The 25,238-nt window shown below is 41.1% G+C and overlaps 1 protein-coding gene across 2 annotated transcripts in view; it reads left to right on the top strand.

The window, feature by feature from the left end:
• The window catches only part of LSAMP (limbic system associated membrane protein), a 674,438-nt gene that overhangs the window by 438,168 nt on the left and 211,032 nt on the right, over nt 1–25,238 (top strand). The window lies entirely within an intron of this gene.

The following is a 25,238-nucleotide window of genomic DNA, read 5'->3' as shown; positions in this document are numbered from 1 at the left end:
GGTCCTAGATGTAAATGTGGGTGATGTTGCTGTAGTCCAAACTTTGGTGCCTTCTCCTTGCACCCTACTTTTCACCCTACTCGAATCCCTGTTTTGCTCGATGTTTTCCTTTAAAAGCAATCACTATTTTTAAATAGTTTCTTAAAAGCATGTAAGAAAATTACTGAAGTGAGCTTAATGTAAGTTGCAATAAATGAACAGCGCACTTCAAGGGATCCTCGCAATTATTTATCCTGCATGTTAATTTCTATCAGTGACAGTGGCGGCAATAAGCCGGAATTCTTTAATACCAGGAGATCAGGTGGTAATGAAATGAACCTGTGGGTGAGCACTAATGCGCTTTATGACATTTCCAGCATTTTGGTTATTTGGCCTTTGGTTGTAAAATATGAGCTGTGAACGCGTTTTACAGCTCTTTTTCTGCACAGAATTTCGGATAGATAAAATTTCAACATGCGCTATTCATATTTGATATTTCCTTAAAAATGTTATGTGACCGCTACCAGATTTTCTTCAAATAGATCCATAACTCTGTCTGATTAACTCGGTCAGAGTTCTGTTTTTATTGTACAGAACTTCAAATCCCATGCACAAATAATATTCTTCCTGCAGGTACCACTAGGGGGAGCTCAGGGGCTTACTGTATACTGGATTATTGTTACTGAATGGAATGTATATACAGTACATAGTAAACTCCCCCTAGTGGTAGCAGCAGGTAGGATTGTTATCATGTATGTGTATATATATATATATATATATATATATATATATATACATACATAGCTCTGAATAATGTGGATGTAAATTTTGATATTGATCAGTCTTAAATGATAGATATGATAAGAAATGATGGAGATTCTCTATAAGGATACATTCACACATAGCAGAATTCCACATCAAAGACCGCGACCAATGCCACACCCTTGATGCAAGTTTTTGACGTAGATACACAGCAAACTTCACCCTTTCAACTGAAAGGTTGCAATCAACTGCAAAAACTGCATAAAAATACACCAAATTATACGGATTTTAGTGTGAATCTACACTTAAATCCGCAGCGCAGAATTTTCTGCAGATTTAAGTGTGGACCTGGGGCAAACATGTGAACATACCCTTAGGGCTCAGTCACACGGGCGTTTTTTTGCCCAGTTTGCAGATGCACTTGCGATCTGCATATATATATACCCAATGCTTTGCAATGGGATCGGTCACATGTCCGTTTTTTATGCGGATGTGCTGAAAATTATATGACACAATGATTCGCAGAACGCATGTAACCGCGTTCTGCGCAAACTGGTGTTCTTGTACACGTGCTCAATGGGGCCGACCCCATGAGAACATATACTAAAGATCGTTCTCCCATTGAAGTCAATGGAGCCGGCAATACTGCCGGCTCCATTGAAACCAATGAGCTGCCGGCAAGCGCTGTATTAATTTTAGGGGAAAGGCTTCAAATATAAGCCCTTCCCTGAAAAGCATTCAAAAAAGTGTAAAAAAAAAAAAAAAAAAATTATTCATCTTTTTGCAGCTGCCGGAAATCAGCCGCGTCCGGCCGGCAGTTCTCCTGAACTGCTTTCTGTAGTATTCAGCAGGCGGGGATTTAAAATCCCCGCCTGCTGAATGGGCTGCCTCTGATTGGTCACAGCCCTTAGTCAATCAGAGGCAGGACTTACTCACCCATTCATGAATTCGGTCACGCGATTTTTTGTGCCCATCAGTTTTGTGCACAAAAAAAAAAATCGCACGAAACAACGCCTGTGTGACTAAGCCCTAAGGGTGTATTCACACAAGGTGGGAGTGGAATAGCAGACAGCCATATTGTTACTCCATCACGAAACAAAATGCAAAGGGTCCGCTGCAAGATTAAATTCTGCAGCGGAAACGTTTTCTGCTATGGAATGAAGGACGTCTTGCGGAATTTTTGCTGCAGATTTCTAACAGACAGGAGAGGTAATTCTGCAAAAAAAAAAAAAAAAAGCAAGAAATTTCAGAAGACAATCTGCAGAACACATTCCCCAGTTAAAAATGCAAGAAAGTCCGCCCTAATTGTTAAAATCTGCATTTGCACTGCATCCCGCAAACAATTCCATCCCGTGTGAAAGGTCCCAGAGAGAGATTTTTAAAACTGCATGTGTCCTGCGGAAAAAGCTGCGCCGTGTGGTCCTTTTGCCATCACAGTCATGGTACGTTAATAAACTTATTGCGCCATTTCCAAGAGTATTCTATCGCAGTTTGAAAAGATCTCTTCAATTAGTACGGTGAAAATTGGGCCACATTTACTATGGACTTACACAATTTGTGGCCCAAAATATTGGCGCAATTATCCCTCAGGAGGAATAAGCAAGACAGGTGTGTTGTTACTCCCATATTTCTATGTTGGGCTCACTATTTTGGTCGCTTTGCGCCATTTCTTCTTACTCGCAAATGTCATTCCTGCAACAAACTAGCAACAAATATTTCCCAATATTGTGAATTCACAAGTATGTTTTCATCTTGAATGATTTGTTACGCTTCCTGATGCCTGATTGGGGCAGATCTGAAACAAGTCTGTGCCCCATGGAGAGGCAGTCTGCTGTAAAGCAGATAGCACTTCCTGCAATCTTTTTAGTAGATGTAGCTTCTTCACTGGGAGATAATCGAATAGCAAGATGAATGCACTAAGATTGAGAGATATACGGAAGCCATTAAATCTACAGGAGGATGCCATACTAAGTGCACTCTATGGATAACATCGCTGCATTGGGCTTTCTACTCTGGCACATATGAAAGGACTGGATAATTAGAATGTAGTATTTCTTAATTTGTATACCCCAGCCCACAACGCTGGATCAGCCTGATTTATTATCCAGCATAGAAATGAGAATATTATATAGTTATCAATTCATGGGAAGGAAGTGTGGAATTTACGGTTCAAGGTGTTTGTCCTCATACATGTCCCAGTAAACAGAGGGGGAATTACACTAATGGAAAGCCATAATTCTGCAATGAATCATAAACTGACAGCCTCGCTATGTGCAGAATATTATAGAGGGTCATTGGGAAAGTCTGTGCGATAAGACGGCAAAGAGATTCCTGTGGTGATATACAGCAGTAGAGATAGATAGATAGATAGATAGATAGATAGATAGATAGATAGATAGATAGATAGATATGAGATATAGATAGATAGATAGATAGATAGATAGATAGATAGATAGATAGATAGATAGATATGAGATAGATAGATAGATAGATAGATAGGAGATAGATAGGAGATAGATAGATAGATAGATAGATAGATAGATAGATAGATAGGAGATAGATATGAGATAGATAGATAGATAGATATGAGATAGACAGACAGATATGAGATAGATAGATATGAGAGATAGATATTAGATAGATAGTTAGATAGATATGAGATAGATGAGATATGAGATAGATAGATAGACATGACATAGATAGATATTAAATAAATAGATAGATAGATAGATATGAGATAGACAGACATATATGAGATAGATATGAGATAGATATAAGATAGATAGATAGATATGATAGATAGATATGAGATAGATAGATATGAGATAGATAGATAGATAGATAGAGAGAGAGAGAGAGATGAGATTTAGATAGATGGAGAGATATGGGATAGATAGATAGATAGATAGATATGAGATAGATAGGAGATAGATAGATAGATAGATAGATAGATAGGAGATAGATAGATAGATAGATAGATAGATAGATAGATAGATAGGAGATAGATAGATAGATAGATAGGAGATAGATAGGAGATAGATAGATAGATAGATAGATAGATAGATAGATAGATAGATAGATAGAGATTAGATAGATAGATAGATAGATATGAGATAGACAGACACATATGAGATAGATAGATAGATATGAGAGATAGATATTAGATAGATAGTTAGATAGATATGAGATAGATGAGATATGAGATAGATAGATAGACATGACATAGATAGATATTAAATAAATAGATAGATAGATAGATAGATATGAGATAGATAGATAGATATGAGATAGACAGACATATATGAGATAGATATGAGATAGATATAAGATAGATAGGTAGATAGATATGAGATAGATATAAGATAGATAGGTAGATAGATATGAGATAGATAGATATGAGATAGATAGAGCGAGAGAGAGAGAGAGAGAGATGAGATTTAGATAGATGGAGAGATATGGGATAGATAGATAGATATGAGATAGATAGATAGATAGATAGATAGATAGATAGATATGAGATAGACAGATAGATATGAGATAGACAGACAGATATGAGATAGATAGATATGACATAGATAGATAGATAGATAGATAGATAGATAGATAGATAGAGATATGAGATTTAGATAGATGGAGAGATATGGGATAGATAGATAGATAGATAGATAGATAGATAGATAGGGGTAGATGATGAGATAGATAGAAGAAATGTGAGGTTTCTGATTCCCCCCCCCCCCCCTTCCTCTATGTCACAGTAGTAGAAGTTGGCACCTGCCAGAAATGGGCTTGCCTCTAAGATAAACTCCGGGGCCAAAAATGATTTTACTCACTTGATCAGGCTATTTAGCTACACGACTAGTCAAAGATATTTAAGCTTTTCTCCAAATAAATGAAAGTCTAGAATCAGAGCTTGAGGTAGCAGTGCTGCCTGTGGGGGTCAAAAGCCCCTTTGCTAATAAGAAGATACCTGTATTATCAATGGCACATGATAGATGGGGACCTCTTACAGATTTTGCATTGATAGTTACTTTCCACCCTTTTTTTGATTGATCATTAGGTGGGTCTGTCACGCCTTGGCTTTGACAGGGCGGAGTCCCTGCAAAGTTGGTGTGTGTGGCTAGCCTGGCTAGAGGCCTCAGTGTCCAGAGGTAGGCAACTAGAAGCTAATTGGTGAGTGAGGGCCTCCCGAGTCAGTTGGCTTGCGGTGGGAGGCGTGGTTTGGGAAATAGTGTCTCCTAAAGTTGGTTGGTGTGCGGTGGGAAGGCACTACAAATATTTCCCTGGTTGGTGAGGCGACAGACTTATTTGGGGCTCCAAGGATCTCCTTTCTCTCAGGGTTTGGGAATGTTATGATATGTTGTACGACTTTATGTTTTGTTGTTCTGTAATAAATGGCTGCTGTGGCCAATTTAATCCGTCCGTGGTTATTTTAACAAGGTGTGTAGGATTAATGTAGGAGGGAAGGCTACAGCAGAACGGCTCCATAATACCCGGGTCATGTCTCCTTTTCCCATTAATTGATTGACACTTGTGAAAATGGCTAGCAATGAGGAGAACATCGTGTTTCCTTAGTGATGGACATTTCCTGGTGCGAGAAGAATCATCTCTTCTTCACCGAGCTCCAAATTCATATTTCAGTACAGAGAAAGAAAACTGATTTTTATTCTTATTTTCGAAGTTTTTTGCCGTGAAATAGAGCAAAACAGTTTAAATTGCAGCCGGTACGATTGTTATCATAAGCGAGAAATCTATGACGCTTTAGTGAATAATTTATGGGTGTCTCACAGCAGATGCTGCTCATCCAAGTCAGTCGTAATTACCGTGCCCCTGACTGAGGCGCTGAACTTTCAAAGTAGGACACATCTCACCTTAACGGGGCTGATCGTATTGGTGAACCGCAGAGGGGGGGACCTCATTCGGCCCTCTAGCTTTATAGGTAGGAAGGCTTAGAAGCTAACTAGATAGAACACAGAAATGTCAGGCCTTTTGCTATGTGCTCGATCTATACGGGCCATATAGAGCTCCCTGCTACGGCTGCACACACCAGGCTGATCATTGTATCAGTTGTCTCGACATAGGAGGCCAATCGAATGACCAGTCGATGAAAGTAAACACATATTTTATAAGGTCTTATGTTTTTTGTTTCTTTTCTTAAACTTTACCAAAAACAAAACCAAATAATTTGAACTTTTGGCTTGCTGCAAGTAAATAATAATTACTAGGCAATATACGGCTGCTAGAAAAAGTAAGTGAACCCTTTGGAATTACCTGAATTTCTGCATTGAATACTAGTAAAATGCTGTCTGGTTGTTATTCATGGCACTGCCCACAGGATTTTCATGCACATTTAATATATCTCAGCATATAGAGGCGTACGCCATTATAGGCACATCCGTGCAGTTTTAAAACATATAGCATAAACGGAGAGCCACGCGTTTCTGTAAATTGATGTCTATTTTACATTTTTCAAGGTATATATTTTTTTTTTGAAGCTGAATACTTGTTGTTGCCTTTTAAGGCATTTTATATAAAAACATAGAGGATATATGTATGGAAACCTACAGCGATAGGTTTCCATATGTTGCCCATTAACTGAGATGCTCTACTGCCCTGTGGTACCGCCTCTAGCCTGGACACATTATGTTGCAGGCAGGCATGGAGGCTCTAGTACCCTGTTGTACCGCCTCTAGCCTGGATACATGATCAGATACAGTCGGCCATGGGGGCTCTAGTATCCTGTTGTACCACCTCTAGCCTGGATATATGATGACATATGGTTGACAATGGAGGCTTTACTGCCCAGTTGTACCGCCTCTATCCTGGATACATGATGTTGCAGGCGGGCATGGAGGCTCTAGTACCCTGTTGTACCACCTCTAGTCTGGATATATAAGATACGGCGGGCATGGAGGCCCTAGTACCCTGTTGTACCGCCTCTAGTCTGGATATATAAGATACGGCGGGCATGGAGGCTCTAGTACCCTGTTGGACTGCCGCTAGCCTGGATACATGATGAGATACAGTCAGGCATGGAGGCCCTAGTACCCCGTTGGACTGCCTCTAGCCTGGATACATGATGAGATACGGTCAGCCAGGGAGACATACAGGCTCCATATATTATCCTGCGGCACAGTTGCACACAGATGCGCTTCTAGATCCTGCACTCATAGACTGCCGAAGCTGGTCCAATAAATCCTTGATTGGTGATAAATTTGCCAACCAAGTAGGTCAAGGTAATGTGGTAACCCGGAGGGGACATTCCTGTGACCCCCTTGTGTGTGCGGTCAAAGATTATCCTGCTGGAAGCCACCATGAGAGGAATACATTTGGCTGCAGGATGTCCTGGAAAAATCGCTGGCCCCCCAGACCATCACACCAGCAGTGGGGGCAGTGTGCCACAGCAAGCAGGATTGAGGCACTCACCCTGAGGTCTCCATACTCAAACAAGACCATCCTTGGCTGCAATACAGAACTTGGATTGAACCTGTATCTACTGACAGCTCTCTCTCTATACAAAAAAAGGAAGAGCTGTCAGTCAACATGATGCGGATGGGGAGAAGTTGGTGCAGCCCACCTCCGTGACTCAGCGCTCCATTCCCAAGTCAGACTTCAAAGTATGTCCTTCTGAAATGCCACAGAGTTTCAGAATAAAACACACAGAGAGGTGATGAGAAAATGTTTAACATGTATTTCATTCATTTATATCTCTGCACATTCTGAGCTGAACGGTCCAGTGGGCGGAGCTATCGGTGTTTGACAAGCTGCCTGTGAATGACTGGACATACAGGTGATAGCTCCGCCCACTGGACTGTTCAGCTCAGAATGTGCAGAGATATAAATTAATAAAAAGCAAGTTATACTGAACCTTAAAACTATATATCACTCTGCTCAGCTCATCTTGCTCTATTACATCATGCCTGCAATTTGGACAGTATGTTGGAGATGACAGACCCCCTTTAAGGAGATGAGATTGGCAATGCAGCTTATACAGGTATTTTACCTGTTAGATAAAGGCACACATCGGCAGCTATTACAGCAGCGTCTCCTAGTTGCAAATCACAGGCAAAGAAGCGCTGATTGCTGCCAGAGCCTGTGCTAGTCAATTCACCCAGCATGACGAGGACAGATGCCGGCTGCAATCAGTGGAGCTCTGCCCGCGTTTAATGGCGGAAAAACGCAGCCGAATTATAGTAGCCAAAGACTGGTTACTAGTAAACTCCTTCTCATCAGGAAAGATTGGTTAAGGGCAGAGATGAGCGAGCATACTCGCTACGGGCAATTACTCGAGCGAGCATTGCCCTTAGCGAGTACCTGCCCGCTTGGAAGAAAAGATTCGGGTGCCAGCGGGGGGTGAGGAGTGGCGGGGGAGAGCGGGGGGGGAACGGAGGGGAGATCTCTCTCTCCCTCTCTCTCCCCCGCTCCCTCCTGCTCACTCCCGCAACTCACCGTTCCCCCGCGCCGGCAGCCGAATCTTTTCTTCCGAGCGGGCAGGTACTCGCTAAGGGCAATGCTCGCTCGAATAATTGCCCTTAGCGAGTATGCTCGCTCATCTCTAGTTAAGGGTCATTTACATGGGGCGCTCAAATTCGCTCAAACAAACAAACAAAAATGTGTGATAATCGTTACGCCTAAATGCAAGGCCGGGAGGGGTATCATTTCTCTGTAGGGAAAGCACCAAGAAGGTAAGTGAGGAGACATAAGGCCATCCATTCTCCTCTGGGTAATATGCAAATAAGGAAGATGGAACAATAGCTCTGTATCTTCCTTATTTGCATATATTTCCCAGAGGAGCATGAATGGCCTTATAAGTCTCCTCACTCACCTACTAGGTGCTCTCCCTAAGGAGTGATGAAATCCCTTCCGACCCATGTCACAGGCCTCTCACTAGCCAAGCCAGGATCCTACTGCACACTCATGAGGGCCAAAACCCCCCAAACAGCTGTCTGTGTATGGATTCTGGCTTGGATTTCAATTCCCAATCATTGCTCTACAGACCTGTATAAAGGATCAAGCATTGATTTGTAGTAATGCTGCCTTCCAATAGGTGGCGCTGCAGAGGTATTGTTCCATCTTCCTTATTTGTTTAAATGCAAAACATTGTTTCCTATCAGTTTAGTTTTCATTTGTTGCTCATTTGCAACCAGCATAAAAGTCACCGTTGGATCGCTAACGTCTCGCTGCATTTAAACGCTCCCCGCTCAACAACTTGGCGTGACGTCAGCCGTCGTGCAGTCGTTGAGTTGTAAATTAAGTCTTAGGGTGAACCACGCCAGGATGCAAACAACTTTCAGATGACCACACACAATGTCTTATGGAGATGCATGAAACTGTTTTACATTTCTTTTACACCAGTCACAACCAGAGCTGCATTTACAATTCTCCTAGCTTTCACATGCAAGCTATCAGCACCTTGCTAAGAGACACTACACCACAAGTTTAAACTTAAATTTAAGATCTTATAATACACTGCAGTCCCAAAAATGTTTTTCTTCTGCATTTTTATTACTACATTCACATCCAAAGCTGCATTTACAAGTCTCATGGCATTTACTTGTGACCATTGAGCACCTTGCATACAGATACTGCACTTGACTAAAACCCCAGAATAAATTGTGATCTGTTGCACTGAACTCTGAAATGTTTATTTTTTTCTACATTTCTTATACTCTAGTCACATCCAAAGCTGCATGTAACAATTCTCCTGGTTTTCCCCTGTAATCCATTAACACAGTACTGACAGATACCCCTAATAATTATAATATCTATAATGCCCTGCATGCTGCATTTCCCCCATTCCTTCTTTAATACTCCAGTCACATCCAAAGCTGCATTAACAATTATCCTGGTTTTTTTTACATGTATTAGGAACCTGTTGACTGACAATGCACTGAAAGCTCAGCCAAGATCCTGCAATGCCCTGCAATTTCTTGCATTGCATTTGGAAATCTTACTTTATCTACATTTTTATGCTCTACTCACTCCCAGAGCTGCATTTACAACCTTCCTGCCTGCCATTTACAACCTCCTTGCCTGCCATCAGCACTTTACAAAACTCGAATAGCTAAACTGAGATCCCGTAATATGTGCAATTTTGCTTTTTATATTTTCTGTCATATTCTAGTCACATCCAAAGCTGTATTTAACAATTCTCCTGCCCTTCTCCTGTAATCCATCAATATAGTACTGACAGATACCCCTAATAACTATAATATCTATATGCCCTGCATGCTGTATTTTTTCCCCATTCCTTCTTTTATACTCCAGTCACATCCAAAGCTGCAAAGACAATCTTGTTTATTGCAAGTTGCAACCAACCATCACTTTGCTGACTTATTCTCCTTAGTATCATCCAAAGTCGCAGTTTTTTTTTCTCTCCCGGTCCCACATCTGTAGCAGTCGAGCGCAGGAATCAGTCACGTATAAATCACAAGAACCGGATAAAGCTGCAGCGAGGCTTCTCCAGTGCAGCTGAACCCTCTCTCCAGCATAATTGTATTTTGCACGGATGCAGCTCTCGTTGTGAGAGGTTATCACTTCGTCCTGAGGGGCTTTTTGACAAGAACAATCAGCGTTGTTTTCCGCCATAATTGATTTCAAGCGCTTTTTCTGAATGCGCTGTGCTTTCCTGGCACGGGCTCCTGGACTGGCACTCGCAGCGTTATTGAAAGGGCCATTTTTCTGCCATCCTTGGGAAATATGTATCTGGCAGATTTGTGTCATTTCAAGCGCCCGCCAGCTCCAAGTCTTCTGGACACCAATGAAAGGGACTTGATTTGTTTGTGACTGAGGTGGCGGCGGGCGCAGGGGGCTCCGGCAGGAGGGGTACATTTAGTGTGGTTGTTTTTGGAATATGATCATGTGTTAGTAAGTAGCTATTTTGTAAGAGGCACAAAGTGCTGCTCACTGATAGGGTGGCACGGTGCCATGGCATACAGTACTGGCCCCAGATTAGCTAAACTATCTGTCTTCTCCACTCATTCACATTTGCCAGCGTTCTCTATGAAAAATTGCATCCGTATTTTCTGTTTAACTCTTTAACACCCAGGACTCCCAAGACTTCAATTCTATCGAAAATTCGCAGTTTAAGGGCATTTTCCAATTTTTGTTACGTGGGTATAGTGGCTGCCCAGTTTGTCCATTTATTATCTTCAGTCGTTGCTTTAAACTGCCTCTCTGCTTCCTTAGGACACTGCTATGATCAGTCACTCCGACTTAAAGCGCCCCTACGGACCGGGCAAACACAGATGGCCGCACGGCTTCTCTGACTACCTGACGAGCACTGTGCCCAGTATGCATTGGTAGTCTAAGGCATTACATGCCGCTCATGTGGGCAGCACTGGTTAATCAAAGCATGGTATAGTGTCCTGGACAAATGAAGCACTAGCAATGCACAGTGTGCATCAGGTGGTCAGAGAGGCAGTGCGGCCATCTTTGTTTGTTCAGGGCTGGAGGGTCGCTTTGAAGGGATTGTCCCGGATCAGCAAAAAAATTTGAAGAGGGAGGGAAATGGAGTAAAGCAATAAAAGAAGCATAAATCACCTGCTGCAGCGCAGCCGCACCGATGCTCCCTGATGATCCTTGTTTGCGATGCTGCAGCCATGATGTCCCGCCACCACTAGGGTTGAATGTACTTTTGAAAAGTTTAGTTTAGTTGGTTCACTGAATTTCGGCAAAAGGTTAACTTCGGTCTCAATTACTTTGAACTGAACTGGAACTTCACCAATATTCTTAAAACTGGTGCATAAAACTGTTGTCATCTTCCTCATTCTTCTTTCTTCATCCCTCTTCTTCTTCCTTCCTTTCTACTTCTTCATTCCTCTTCTTCTTCCATCCTCCTTCATTACTCTTCTTCTTCCATCTTATTTTCCCTCCTTCTTCATTCCTCTTCTCCCTCCCTCTTCATTCCTCTTCTCCCTCCTTTCTCCTTCTTCATTCCTCTTCTCCCTCCTTTCTCCTCCTTCATTGCTTTTCTTCCTCTTTCTTCATTCCTCTTCTCCCCCCTTCTTCATTCCTCTTCTTCCTCCTCCTTCATTCCTCTTCTTCCTCCTTCTTCCTTCTTCCTCTTCTTCTTCCTCCTCCTTCATTCCTCTTTCTCCTTTTTAATTCCTCTTCTTCGCCCTTCTTCATTTCTCTTCTTCCTCGTTCATTACTCTTCTTCCTACTACTTCATTTCTGTTTTTTCATTTCTCTTCTTCCTCCCTTGTCATTCCTTTTTCCTTCTTTTTTTCTCATTCCCCTTCTTTCTCCTTCCTCATTCCTCCTCCTCCTACAGTTTTTTCGATTGGATCTGCATGCAGATCCAACGTGTTTCTGTGCATTTCCGCATGAAGACATTTTAAGACTACCCAAACTAACTTTATACCACCTACTTGTTGGCTTAGTTTACGCCAAAAATTTTGCCAAAATTTGGTGCAAATTTTGTTGCACAATGCTGCACTTACGCACATACCCCTTTTCCATGGAGGAACGTCCCTGTGTCGACCAAGACATATAAAAAGTGTCCCAAACCCATAGTAAATGTGGTGCTAATGTGCACCAGAAAACTCTAATTTTTAATAATGCATCTACCCCATTCTGTGGAGTGTGAAATCCAGACTGCCTCACCTCCATGCTTTACACTGCAGCTCTCCATGATTGTTTTACAACCCTAAATAATTACTACCTATATTGTTAAGGAAAAACACACTTTTAGTTGATTACCATAGTGGTCCTTGCAGTTAACACAGCCCTGCAGTGTGGGCACCCCACCAGACAGCTCCCCATATCTGGGGAAACATGGCTGCACAATGTACTCCCCAGTGGCATGCTGTATGTGGATTGCCAATATAGTCAGATTTGTCCATAGAACCCTAATCGGCTGCTGTTTTTGCCCCACACTACTGCTGTGATTATACAGACTGCAGAGCACAACATTTCCTCTAAAGAGCTCAGACAGAGGGGCACAGGGGATTTGATCCGGGCACGGTTGGGCACCCGCACACATTATACACGTGTGTGCAGTGAAGCTGACTGTGAGCGGATGTGACATTGCATTGTACATGGCAGCTCAGTAATAGGCTGAGAAATTAATAGTTGATTCATTATGTGAATAATTTATATGTATTAAAACGGCGCATAATAAAAGTTACCGTTACCCTCAAAAAGTCGCCTGTTAACTCTATCACTGCCGAGACTCATCAACATTTCTCTCATTATAGAAACCCAACTCCCAATAACATACTTACAAGCAGAGCTGTACATGCAGAAGTAGGGGGTTCCTACTATATTAGTGAGGGTTCAGGATGACGTACCCCCTTGTCCCAGGACTGAGGGGCTTATTTGCCCTTCCATCCCTTATATGACCGCATAGAAGCTGCCTGGCAGAATCGGTGAATGTGCACTCTAGAACACCATAGACTTGTATAGGAGACAGCGCACACGAGACTCTGAAAAGAGGAAGATTTTTGTCCGACGTAGACCAGGAAGATGGCAGATATCAAAAATACAGCACTCGGCTCCCTGTCAACTCACCTGACAGCACCATGAGTTAGTGTATGGTAGTTTAGGCAGGTAGGAGATTCCCTTTAAGGTGCCACATATTTGTACTATTACTGATAATAACACTATATGAGGGCAAAAAATACCTCACACTCTGACCACATACAACCACTATACGTTTACAGAAAAAAGCACTATGCAAAGACCAATATTATCCCATACAGGGACCGTACAGGGGCAAATACCAGCTGTATACAGGCGCTTTGCATATAATTAATTACAGTATCGTTATATTCAGTAATCACAGGTGACCTCCTCTATTACTTGAATCGTTCACTTTCCCTTTTCTTTTGCATCCAACCCAGACCACTATGATGACATCTCCCAGCTTGTTTCTGCAGAATATGACACACACGTTTGGATCCTCACTTGTCCAGCACCCTCCCTATGTTATGCACTTTCATTATTTTTTTGCCCACTGTAGGCCCCATACAGTTAGCACTGCTTATTGTGACCCTCACACAGTAAACGTATCCCCACTTAGCAATAATGTCTTCTGTATTCCCCCACTCAATAATAATGTCACCATATACTGATAATATCCCCCCCCCCTCCAGAAATAAAGCTCTTTGTGTGTAATAAAATAAAAATACAGGCCTTACTCACCTTCTCAAGCCACTGTAGTCGGCGCTGTCGGCCCCCATTGACTTCTAAATTATGTAATCATGTGACAAACACACATGGTCGTCTCAGTCAATCCCCGGCCTCTTCATGATTGAGCCTGGGCAATCTCTGCAGCAATTGTGCATATTTGTCACATGATCACACAACGTGGAAGTCAGCGGGGAACAACAGCGCTGACCACAGCAGCTCGAGAGCAACAGAGAAGGTTAGTATGGCCTATATTTTATTTTATTACACACATTCTAAAAAAAAAAAAAAAAATCAGATGGGTCCAGCTGCTGTGCCTCATGTAGCAGCCTGGACCCCCTCTGCTATCGGCCTCAGTTCCTTATCGGCCCACTGGTATTTTTCCTGGTACAATAAATGGCCAGTCTGCGCTTGCCTCTGAATAAAGTAGCATGATAAGATAATATTCTGCAGCCACCACTAGAGGGAGCTCTAAGGATGACGTCATACTTACTATGTTATTACTGAGTACAGTGTATATGGAGTAGGCTCATGAGCCTCCTCTAGTGGTGGCATCTGGTAGAAAGTAGCTCATCATTTATTCCTACCTTTTTGGCATTTGGAACGATGAATCGAAAAACAAGGCTTTAAGCAGTGCAACCTCCCAAAACAACATGATGATATGAGAGACACCATGTGTTGTGCAGTAGTTATGCCAGTTATCTCATATCCTACCCCATATAGCTAAAATCCAGCATGTTATGTAAGAGAGAGGCGGCCGCACTGCAACTACCTGCGCCCATTCAGTAACGCTGAGGTAGGAAATCTCCATTCCAGAACAATTCCATTTGTCTTTATTGCGTGAGTAATGCCGCGCGCTGTTACACTGACACGGTAATTCATTAACAAGTCATGGCATTATGTGAGGGAAGCGTCTTCCATTTACTCAGACATGTTCTATTGCCTGATGCTTCAAATGCCACAAGATAACTCATTATTCATTTCACTCAAGTATTTTGAATATGGTTTTAGGCTCTCATTCATTATAAGCAAGTATCACAAAGCAGCAGCATCATGAAGTGACTACAAGGACCCATCCAGGGAGGAATCCATAAGGATCATACCTATCGGATACAAGACGGGGCAATGATACTACAGAGATGAGGGCTCCCAAGCAGCACACAAGTACATCACCGGATGCACATGGAAATGATCAACGTCAGATCTGTTCTGCATTGTACTTGTACAGGAGGCCACAGGCATTACAGAGCAATTAGGCAATTTGAAAAAATAAGGATATATATGATTCACCCGCTTGATGTGTTGCTGGGATGTGAATAGTTTTTCAAGCTATGTGAATGATAGATTTGTCTAACTTCAGCAAACTTGAAATATGCCTATTTTATTCCCATTCTAAAATAGATAGATATGAGATAGATAGATAGATAGATAGATATGAGATGGATGGATAAATAGATATGGGATAGATAGATAGATAGATAGATAGATAGATAGATAGATATGAGATAGATAGATAGATAGATATGAGATAGATAAACAGATAGATAGATAGATATGAGAGAGATAGATAGATAGATATGGAATAGATAGATAAATATGAGATATATAGATATGGAATAGATAGATAGATATGAGATATAGATAGATATGAGAGAGATAGATAAATAGATATGGGATAGATAAATAGATATGGGATAGATAGATAGATAGATAGATAGATAGATAGATAGATAGATAGATATGAGATAGATAGATAGATAGATATGATATGATATGATATGATATGAGATAGATAGATAGGTAGATAGATAGATAGATAGATATGATATGATATGATATGATATGAGATAGATAGATAGATAGGTAGATAGATAGATAGATAGATAGATAGATAGATAGATAGATAGATAGATAGATAGGAGATAGATAGATAGATAGATAGATATGAGAGATATATATATATATATATATATATATGAGATAGATCGATCGATAGATATGAGATTGATAGATAGATATGAGATAGATAGATATTAGATAAATAGATATGACATAGATAGATATGAGATAGATAGATAGATAGATATGAGACAGATATATATTAGATAGATATTAGATAAATAGATGAGATAGATAGATAGATATTGGATAGATAGCTATGAGATAGATAGATAGATAGATAGGAGATAGATAGATAGATGTGAGATAGATAGATAGATAGATAGAGAGATAGATATAAGATAGATAGATAGATAGATAGATAGGAGATAGATAGATATGAGATATATAGATAGATAGATAGATAGATATGAGATAGATATAGATATGAGATATATATATATATATATATATATATATATATATATATATATATATATGAGATAGATAGATCGATAGATATGAGATTGATAGATAGATAGATAGATATGAGATAGATAGGTAGATATTAGATAAATAGATATGACATAGATAGATAGATATGAGATAGATAGATGGATAGATCGATAGATAGATATGAGATAGATAGATAGATATGAGACAGATATATATTAGATAGATATTAGATATAGAAAGATAGATAGGATACAGATAGATAGATAGATAGATAGATAGATAGATAGATAGGAGATAGATAGGAGATAGATAGATGTGAGATAGATAGATAGATATAAGATAGATAGATAGATAGATAGGAGATAGATAGATATAAGATAGATAGATAGATAGCTATGAGATAGATAGATATGAGATAGATAGATAGATAGATAGATAGATAGATAGATAGATAGGAGATAGATAGATAGATAGATACCTTCGCTGCGGTCACTCCATTGTTTATACTACTCTCTTTATGGGCAGAGAACTCAGAGGTGGTAAAAAAAAAAGCTGTAGAATAATTAATGTCCTCAATTATTAACTTGTCACCCGGGAAGCATTTTCTAAAACTGGAAAATATAGAGTCGTCCCCGAGCTGAGATCTATGTGAGGGCATATACACTGGAGTGCGGGAAACAGTATTTAATATGAACTAGAAAAACATGGCTGCCCGTAAATAACTGCGCTCTACAGCTCTCTCGGGCCGGCGTTACGGCTTCCATGGACACATTGTCGCTGCTCTTAAAACTGGCAGAAAACCAAAGTTTACAGATGATCGGAGACAATGCACATACACAGACTGGAGGCACAAAGGAGTTCAAGGGAACTTCAAAATGTAACCCCCAAAATGTGCCTTCTTTCCTGGGTAACAGATGCTACATGACAACCCCTAATGGCAGCCGTTACAGCACCAAAGAGGTTATCGGTCCATCAGCTTTCTGCACACCCTGAATAGCAGAGTAAGGTGGATTGGATTCCACATGCAGGACCCCGCAGTGGAATCCAACCCTGCCTGTGGCTGAGGACCCTGCGGGACTTCTACTTACCCGTCTGAGTCTTCTGTAGGTCTTCTCTTTTCTTCACTACGGTTGTGTGGGGAAGCGCCAGCCGGCATGACGCTACAAATGCGCAGTGGAATTTATTTTATTTTTTTAAACTCCTCCTTCCCCACATAATCCGCAGCCTGTCCGCAATTCAGCTGACTTTAATGGAAACCGTCCATGCAGAATCCGCACTGAAATGGAGCATTCTGCGATTTTTTTTGTTCCGGACCAAAAGGCCTGCAGATCAAATCCACATGCTTAATTTCACTTGTGGACACCGAAGTATCCCTATGGGTGGCTTGATTTATGGATCTACTGTGCGGGTGACCCCGGCGGATTCCACAAGTGAAATCCGCCCGTGGAGATTTGGCCTAAGGGTGTATTCACATGCAGAAGTTTCACGCGGCAGTTTTGTCCGATAGCGGTATGGACGGAACTCGCACTTGTTCATAATTAGAGATGAGCGAGTATACTCGCTAAGGCACATTACTCGAGCGAGTAGTGCCTTAGCCGAGTATCTCCCCGCTCGTCTCTAAAGATTCGGGGGCCGGCGCAGGTGACAGGTGAGTTGCGGCGGGGAGCGGGGGGGAGAGAGGGAGAGAAAGATCTCCCCTCCGTTCCTCCCCGCTCTCCCCCGCCGCTCCCCACCCCCCGCCGGCCCCCGAATCTTTAGAGAAGAGCGGGGAGATACTCGGCTAAGGCACTACTGGCTCGAGTAATGTGCCTTAGCGAGTATACTCGCTCATCTCTATTAATAATACATTGATTTCTATATAGTTATCCAAATTAGCACTTTTTTTTATTGCAGCGATGCTGCGAGATTGAAGGTTCTGCACATGTCCTCATTGTGGGCGATTCCGCATGAAGAATTACCAATTATTTCTTATGGGATCTTTAAAAAAGTCGCACCGCATTCACATAACAGGCGATTGGCATGCGAGTGCAATGTGTTTTTTACAATTGAAAACTATTACAAGCACTTGCGATTGTTTTTCATGCACGCAAAAATCATAAACGCATAGAGACGGCGCATTTAAAAATAGAAAACACATCCTGCTCACATCCAGAATCACGATTTTACAGGCACAATATTGATCCGCGTTTCTCAGACATATACCACTCTCAGCCGTGTGAATGCATCCTCATAGTAATACCCCTGAACAGCTCCCTCACTCCTATTGCTTTGCTGTCATACTTCTGGTTCATAGTTCTGGAATTCTATTTGTAAACCATCAATGACCCCTTATATCGCCCTGTGGAGTTTGTGGATACGTTTTTTTGCAGACCCTTATAGACATATAAGTAGAGATGAGCGAGCGTACTCGCTAAGGCAAACTACTCGAGAAAGTAGTGCCTTATGCGAGTACCTGCCCGCTCGTCTCTAAAGATTCGGGTGCCGACGGAGGGCGGGGAGCGGCGTGGGAGAGCGGGGAGGAACGGGGGGGGGAGATCTCTCTCTCACTCTCTCCCCCCACTCCTCCCTGCTCACTCCCGCAACTCACCGCTCTCCCCCACCGGCACCCGAATCTTTAGAGACGAGCGGGCAGGTACTCGCATAAGGCACTACTCGCTTGAGTAATTTGCCTTAGCGAGTACGCTTGCTCATCTCTACATATAAACCTACATTATTTCACTGCTGTGCTTCTATTCTTGCATTCTATTCATGAACAATTAACAGTCACACCTAAAATCTTTGTAGATCTCGTGGCTCTGTTTTCCACAGACCATATTTACTAATATGTCCATTCTAAATAACAGGTATTCAAGTTGTTGATCATCAATAGATGATCGTTGGGGACCTGATCTGCTGATTCCTGGGGCCACAGTCACTTCAGTGAAGGAAGCAAAACACGCTGACCATACTGCAGCAGCCTAAGTTGGTATTGTAGACGCAACTCCCATTTAATTCAATAGGAGATGTGCCACTGCGCTATGGTCAGAGCAATCTGCTGCCTGCGCTGTCATAGAATCATAGAATGGTAGACTTGGAAGGGACCTCCAGGGTCATCTGGTCCAACCCCCTGCTCGGTACAGGATTCGAAAATCAGCTGATTGTCAGGGATCCAGATCAGCGGACAGCTGCTGATCATCAATAGAAAAAGTCCAGAATAACCCTTTTACCAAGTTAATAGAACATTCCAAGTCCCAGTCTATTTTAAAGTGACCATCCAGTTTCAGGACAAAGTTCTGTCCCAAGGCCAGAGAGGGAGGGGATATATCATGTTCAGTTCTTCTCAGCCGATCCACCAGTTCCAGATCCGGTTTATGGTCATCCAAGATAACACAGTCTTCAGACTACCTAATCCACAGAGTGCATTAGTAGTCTTAGGCAAACAATGCACTATACCTGCTCTCTGATTGGCCAGAGCTGGTCACAGGATCAGTACTGACCAATTAAAGAGCAGAGCACAGTGTGCATTAGGTAGTTAGAACATTAGAAGTCTAAAATGGGGCCTGGAAATGGTGGATCGAGGGGGCAGCAGAGAAGAACAGTTGCAGGTAATCTGTCCTCTCCATCTCCTGTCATGGGACAGAATTTTGTCCCAAAAGTGGAGGGTTGCTTCAAGCAAGACAAGTACTGTTAGGCACGAAAAGTACCTTAAAGAACCACACAAAGAAGCAACCAAATCTATCCATAGTAACTTACTGACTGTTTCCATGTGGTGTATAACGCACATCGCAAATCAACAACCGTAACCAAAAAACAACCAGGTAATGAAGACATATCAGAGAGGCACATTGGTTGTTTAATGTAATGTCTAAAATATTACTTCAGGGTAGAACCTCCCTTAAATTTGTCCTCACTACTGTCACTTTATTAGGTGATTTTATTAATTTATGTCCAATCAAATTGCACAAATGGTTCTAAAGTGTTAATTACAACAGGAGGCCTGAACAGAAGTGATTCCAGCGCCTGTAATAAACTGTGAGCTGCAAATTCATCATATTCATTGCTGTTATCCTTCCAGGACAAAAAGGAGTTTGTGTTATTTTTGCACACACAGCGGATCCCAGCGCCTGGAGTAAACCTAAAAGACATAATAACAGACAGGCTGCAGATTTATTTATTCCCCTCCAAACCTCATTAAAGTCACATTTACACGAGGAAAATACTGATACCTGTCATATAAGGTTAGATTAGGAGAACTGTAATAACCTGCTCTATCTATCTATCTATCTATCTATCTATCTATCTATCTATCTATCTATCTCATATCTATCTATCTCATATCTTACCGTTATATCTATCCATCTATCTATCTCATATCTATCTATCTATCTATCTATCTATCTATCTATCTATCTATATCCTATCTATCTATCTATCTATCTATCTCATATCTATTCATCTATCTATCTATCTATCTATCTCATATCTATTCATCTATCTATCTATCTATCTATCTCATATCTATCTATCTATCTATCTATCTATCTATCTATCTATCTATCTATCTATCTATCTATCCATCTATCTCATATCTATCTATCTCATATCTATCTCATATCTATCTATCTATCTCATATCTATCTATCTCATATCTATCTCATATCTATCTATCTATCTCATATCTATCTATCTATCTATCTATCTATCTATCTATCTATCTATCTATCTATCTCACATCTATCTATCTATCTATCTATCTATCTCATATCTATTCATCTATCTATCTATCTATCTATCTATCCATCTATCTCATATCTATCTATCTCATATCTATCTATCTCATATCTATCTATCTATCTCCTATCTATCTATCTATCTATCTATCTATCTATCTATCTATCTATCTATCTATCTATCTATCTATCTATCTATCTATCTATCTATCCATCTATCTATCTATCTATCTATCTCATATCTATCTAACTATCTCATATCTATCTATCTATCTCATATCTATCTATCTATCTCCTATCCATCTATCTATCTCATATCTATCTATCTATCTCATATTTATCTCATATCTATCTATCTCACATCTATCTATTTATCTATCTATCTACCTCATATCCATCTATCTATCTCATATCTATCTATCTATCTATCTATCCATCCATCTATCTATCTATCTCATATCTATCTGTCTATCTATCTCATATCTATCTATCTATCTCATATCTATCTACCACGTTTCCCCCGAAAATAGGTCCTACCCCAATAATAAGACCTAATTATTCCATCTCCCTTATTTGCATATTACCCAGAGGAGCGTGCATGGCCATTTGAGTCTCCTCACTTAGTTTATAGTATATAGTTGCTCTCCCTAAGGAGAAAAGAGCGTTTCTGACCCCCGTCCCAGGCCTCTCAATAGCAAAGCCAGACTCCTACTGTACACTGATGAAGGGCATAAACCCTGAAACAGCTGTATGTACATGGAGTCTGGCTTTGCTTTTAATTCCTAGTCATTGTAACACGTCTTGTATAAAAAGTCTGACTTTGACTTGAAGGAATGCTGCCTTTCAATAGGTGGCACTGTAGAGGATTTATTCTATCTCCCTTATCTTTATTTATATAGCGCGAACAGATAATGGGGTGATACAGAAGGTAAAGGGGCTGGAGATATGCATGGTATGGCGCTATGATGATATACACATAGACAATAGTCAGGCCGTATAGTGGCAGAATCGGGATGACTGCAGGTGCCGGTTAATTACGGCTAGCAGGGATTGCAGTCCGTAGGTCAGGTAGCATGTTATCAGGTGGAGTACCGGTGGGTTTGTTTAGGGGATGTGGTATGCCTCCCTGAAGACGTGCGTTTTTAGATCACGCCTGAACTTTAGTGTGTCAGTGATTGCCCATATATTTTTTGGTAGCGCGTTCTAGAGGACAGGTGCTGCTCTTGAGAAGTCTTGGAGGTGGGATGAGAGGTTCAAATTAAAGGGGCACTCAGTCTAATTTCATTTGCAGAGCAGAGGGTGCAGGCTGGGTGGTGAATTGAGATGAGGGAAACAATGTAGGGCGGTGCGGTGCTGTGGAGCGCTTTGTTGATGAGGGTATTGAGTTTAAATTGTGCAGCCAATGCAGTGACTGGCACAAAGCAGAGGAGTCCGAGTAGCGGCTGGATAGGAAGATGAGCCTGGCTGCCGGATTCAGGATGGATTGGAGAGGCTAGAATCTGATGCAGGGGAGGCCGATCAACAGCGAGTTGCAATAATAAAGCCGAGAGTGGATGAGGGCAACAGCGAGTGTTTTTAGCGTGTCCATGGTGAGAAAAGGGCGTATTCTATCAATGTTCTTGAGGTGCAGCTGACGGGTTTGGGCGACAGATTAGATGTAGGGAGAAAAGGAAAAATCAGAGTAAAAAATGACCCCAAGGCAGTGAGCACGCTGTCTGGAAGTTATGGTGGTGCCACACACTGAGATGGAGATGTCAGGATGATGTCGGTTAGTGGAGGGTTGAAATACCAGCAGGTCAGTTTTAGAGCGGTTCCATTTTAGGTAGAGAGAAGACATAGTGTTAGAGACAGCAGACAGACAGTCAGTGGTGTTCTGGAGGAATGTTGCTGTGACATCCCGGTAGGAGGTGTATAGCTGAGTATCATCGGCATAGAGATGGTACTGGAAACCAAATCTCCTGATGGTCTGTCCAATGGGGCCTGTGTAGATGGAAAAGAGGAGGGGGGCGAGGACCGACCCCTTGGGAACCCCAACAGCAAGGGGAAGAGGAGGGGAGGTAGAGCCACCAAATCAGACACTAAAGTAGTGGTCGGATAAGTAGGAGGAAAACCAAAAGAGGGCAGTGTTCTTTAGTCCAACAGAGTGAAGCATACTGAGGAGCAGTTCATGGTTGACAATATCGAATGCTGCAGAGAGGTCAAGGAGGATCAGTAGGGAGTAGTCGCCCCTCGATTTGGCTGTCAGGAGGTCGTTTGACACTTTAGTCAGGGTGGTTTCTGTCAAGTGTTGGGGTCGGAAGCCAGACTGTAGAGGGTCAAGAAGAGAGTTTTCTGATAGATAGCTTATAAGGCGGGAGTAAACCAGGCATCCTAGTAGTTTGGAGATGTAGGGGAGGTTTGAGATAGGTCAATAGTTGGCAGCATTGGCCGAGTCAAGAGTTGGTTTCTTTAGCAACGGGGATATGATAGTGTGTTTGAATGAGGATGGGAAAATGCCAGTGGTCAGAGAAAGATTGAATATAGTGGTGAGGTGGGAGATGACCACCGGGGAGAGGGACCGCAGGAGGTGTGAGGGAAGAGGGTCACTAGCACAGGTAGTGGGGCGAGTAGAGGAGAGCAGTCTGAAGACTTCTTCCTCTGTCATTGGTCTAAGTATAGAGAGTGAACAGAAGCTAGATGCAGTACTGACGGACTAGGGTCGGGGCTAGTCTAGGAATAGGAGACTATCACACATTGCCCCCTATGTACAAAAATATAACTACTATAATACTGCCCCCTATGTACAAGAATATAACTACTATAATACTGCCCCTATGTACAAGAATGTAACTATTATAATACTGCTCCTATGTACAAGAATATAACTACTATAATACTGCCCCTATGTCCAAAAATATAACTACTATAATACTGCTCCCTATGTACAAGAATATAACTACTATAAGACTGACCCCTATGTCCAAAAATATAACTACTATAATACTGCTCCTATGTACAAGAATATAACTACTATAATACTGTCTCCTGTATACAAGAATATAACTTCTATAATACTGCCTCCTATCTACAAGAATATAACTACTATAATACTGCCCCCTATGTACAATAATATAACTACTATAATACTGCCCCCTATGTACAGAAATATAACTACTATAATACTGCCCCCTATGTACAAGAATATAACTACTATAATACTGCCCACTATGTACAAGAATATAACTAGTATAATACTGCTCCCTATGCACAAGAATATAATTACTATAATACTGCCCCCTATGTATAAGAATGTAACTACTATAATACTGCCTCCTATGTACAAGAATATAACAACTATAATACTGCCTCCTATCTACAAGAATATAACTACTATAATACTGCCCCCTATGTACAAGAATGTAACTACTATAATACTGCCTCCTATGTACAAGAATATAACTACTATAATACTGCCTCCTATCTACAAGAATATAACTACTATAATACTGCCCACTATGTACAAGAATATAACTACTATAATACTGCACCCCTATGTACAAGAATATAACTACTATAATACTGCCCCCTATGTACAAGAATGTAACTACTATAATACTGCCCCCTATGTACAGGAATATAACTACTATAATACTGCCCCCTATGTACAATAATATAACTACTATAATACTGCTCCCTATGTACAAGAATATAACTGCTATAGTACTGTCTCCTATGTACAAGAATATACCAACTATAATACTGCCCCCTATGTACAATAATATAACTACTATAATACTGCCCCTATGTAGAAGAATATAATTACTATAATACTGCCCCCTATGTACAGGAATATAACTACTATAATACTGCCCCCTATGTACAGGAATATAACTACTATAACACTGCCCTCTATGTACAAGAATATAACTACTATAATACTGCCCCCTATGTACAAGAATATAACTACTATAATACTGCCCTCTATGTACAAGAATATAACTACTATAATACTGCCCCCTATGTACAAGAATATAACTACTATAATACTGCCCCCTATGTACAGGAATATAACTACTATAATACTGCCCCCTATGTACAATAATATAACTACTATAATACTGCTCCCTATGTACAAGAATATAACTGCTATAGTACTGTCTCCTATGTACAAGAATATACCAACTATAATACTGCCCCCTATGTACAATAATATAACTACTATAATACTGCCCCTATGTAGAAGAATATAATTACTATAATACTGCCCCCTATGTACAGGAATATAACTACTATAATACTGCCCCCTATGTACAGGAATATAACTACTATAATACTGCCCTCTATGTA

The sequence above is a fragment of the Eleutherodactylus coqui genome, chromosome 4 (genome assembly GCF_035609145.1).
Source record: "Eleutherodactylus coqui strain aEleCoq1 chromosome 4, aEleCoq1.hap1, whole genome shotgun sequence".
NCBI classification, from domain to species: Eukaryota; Metazoa; Chordata; class Amphibia; order Anura; family Eleutherodactylidae; genus Eleutherodactylus; species Eleutherodactylus coqui.
This window is presented reverse-complemented; position numbering and strand designations above follow the sequence as displayed.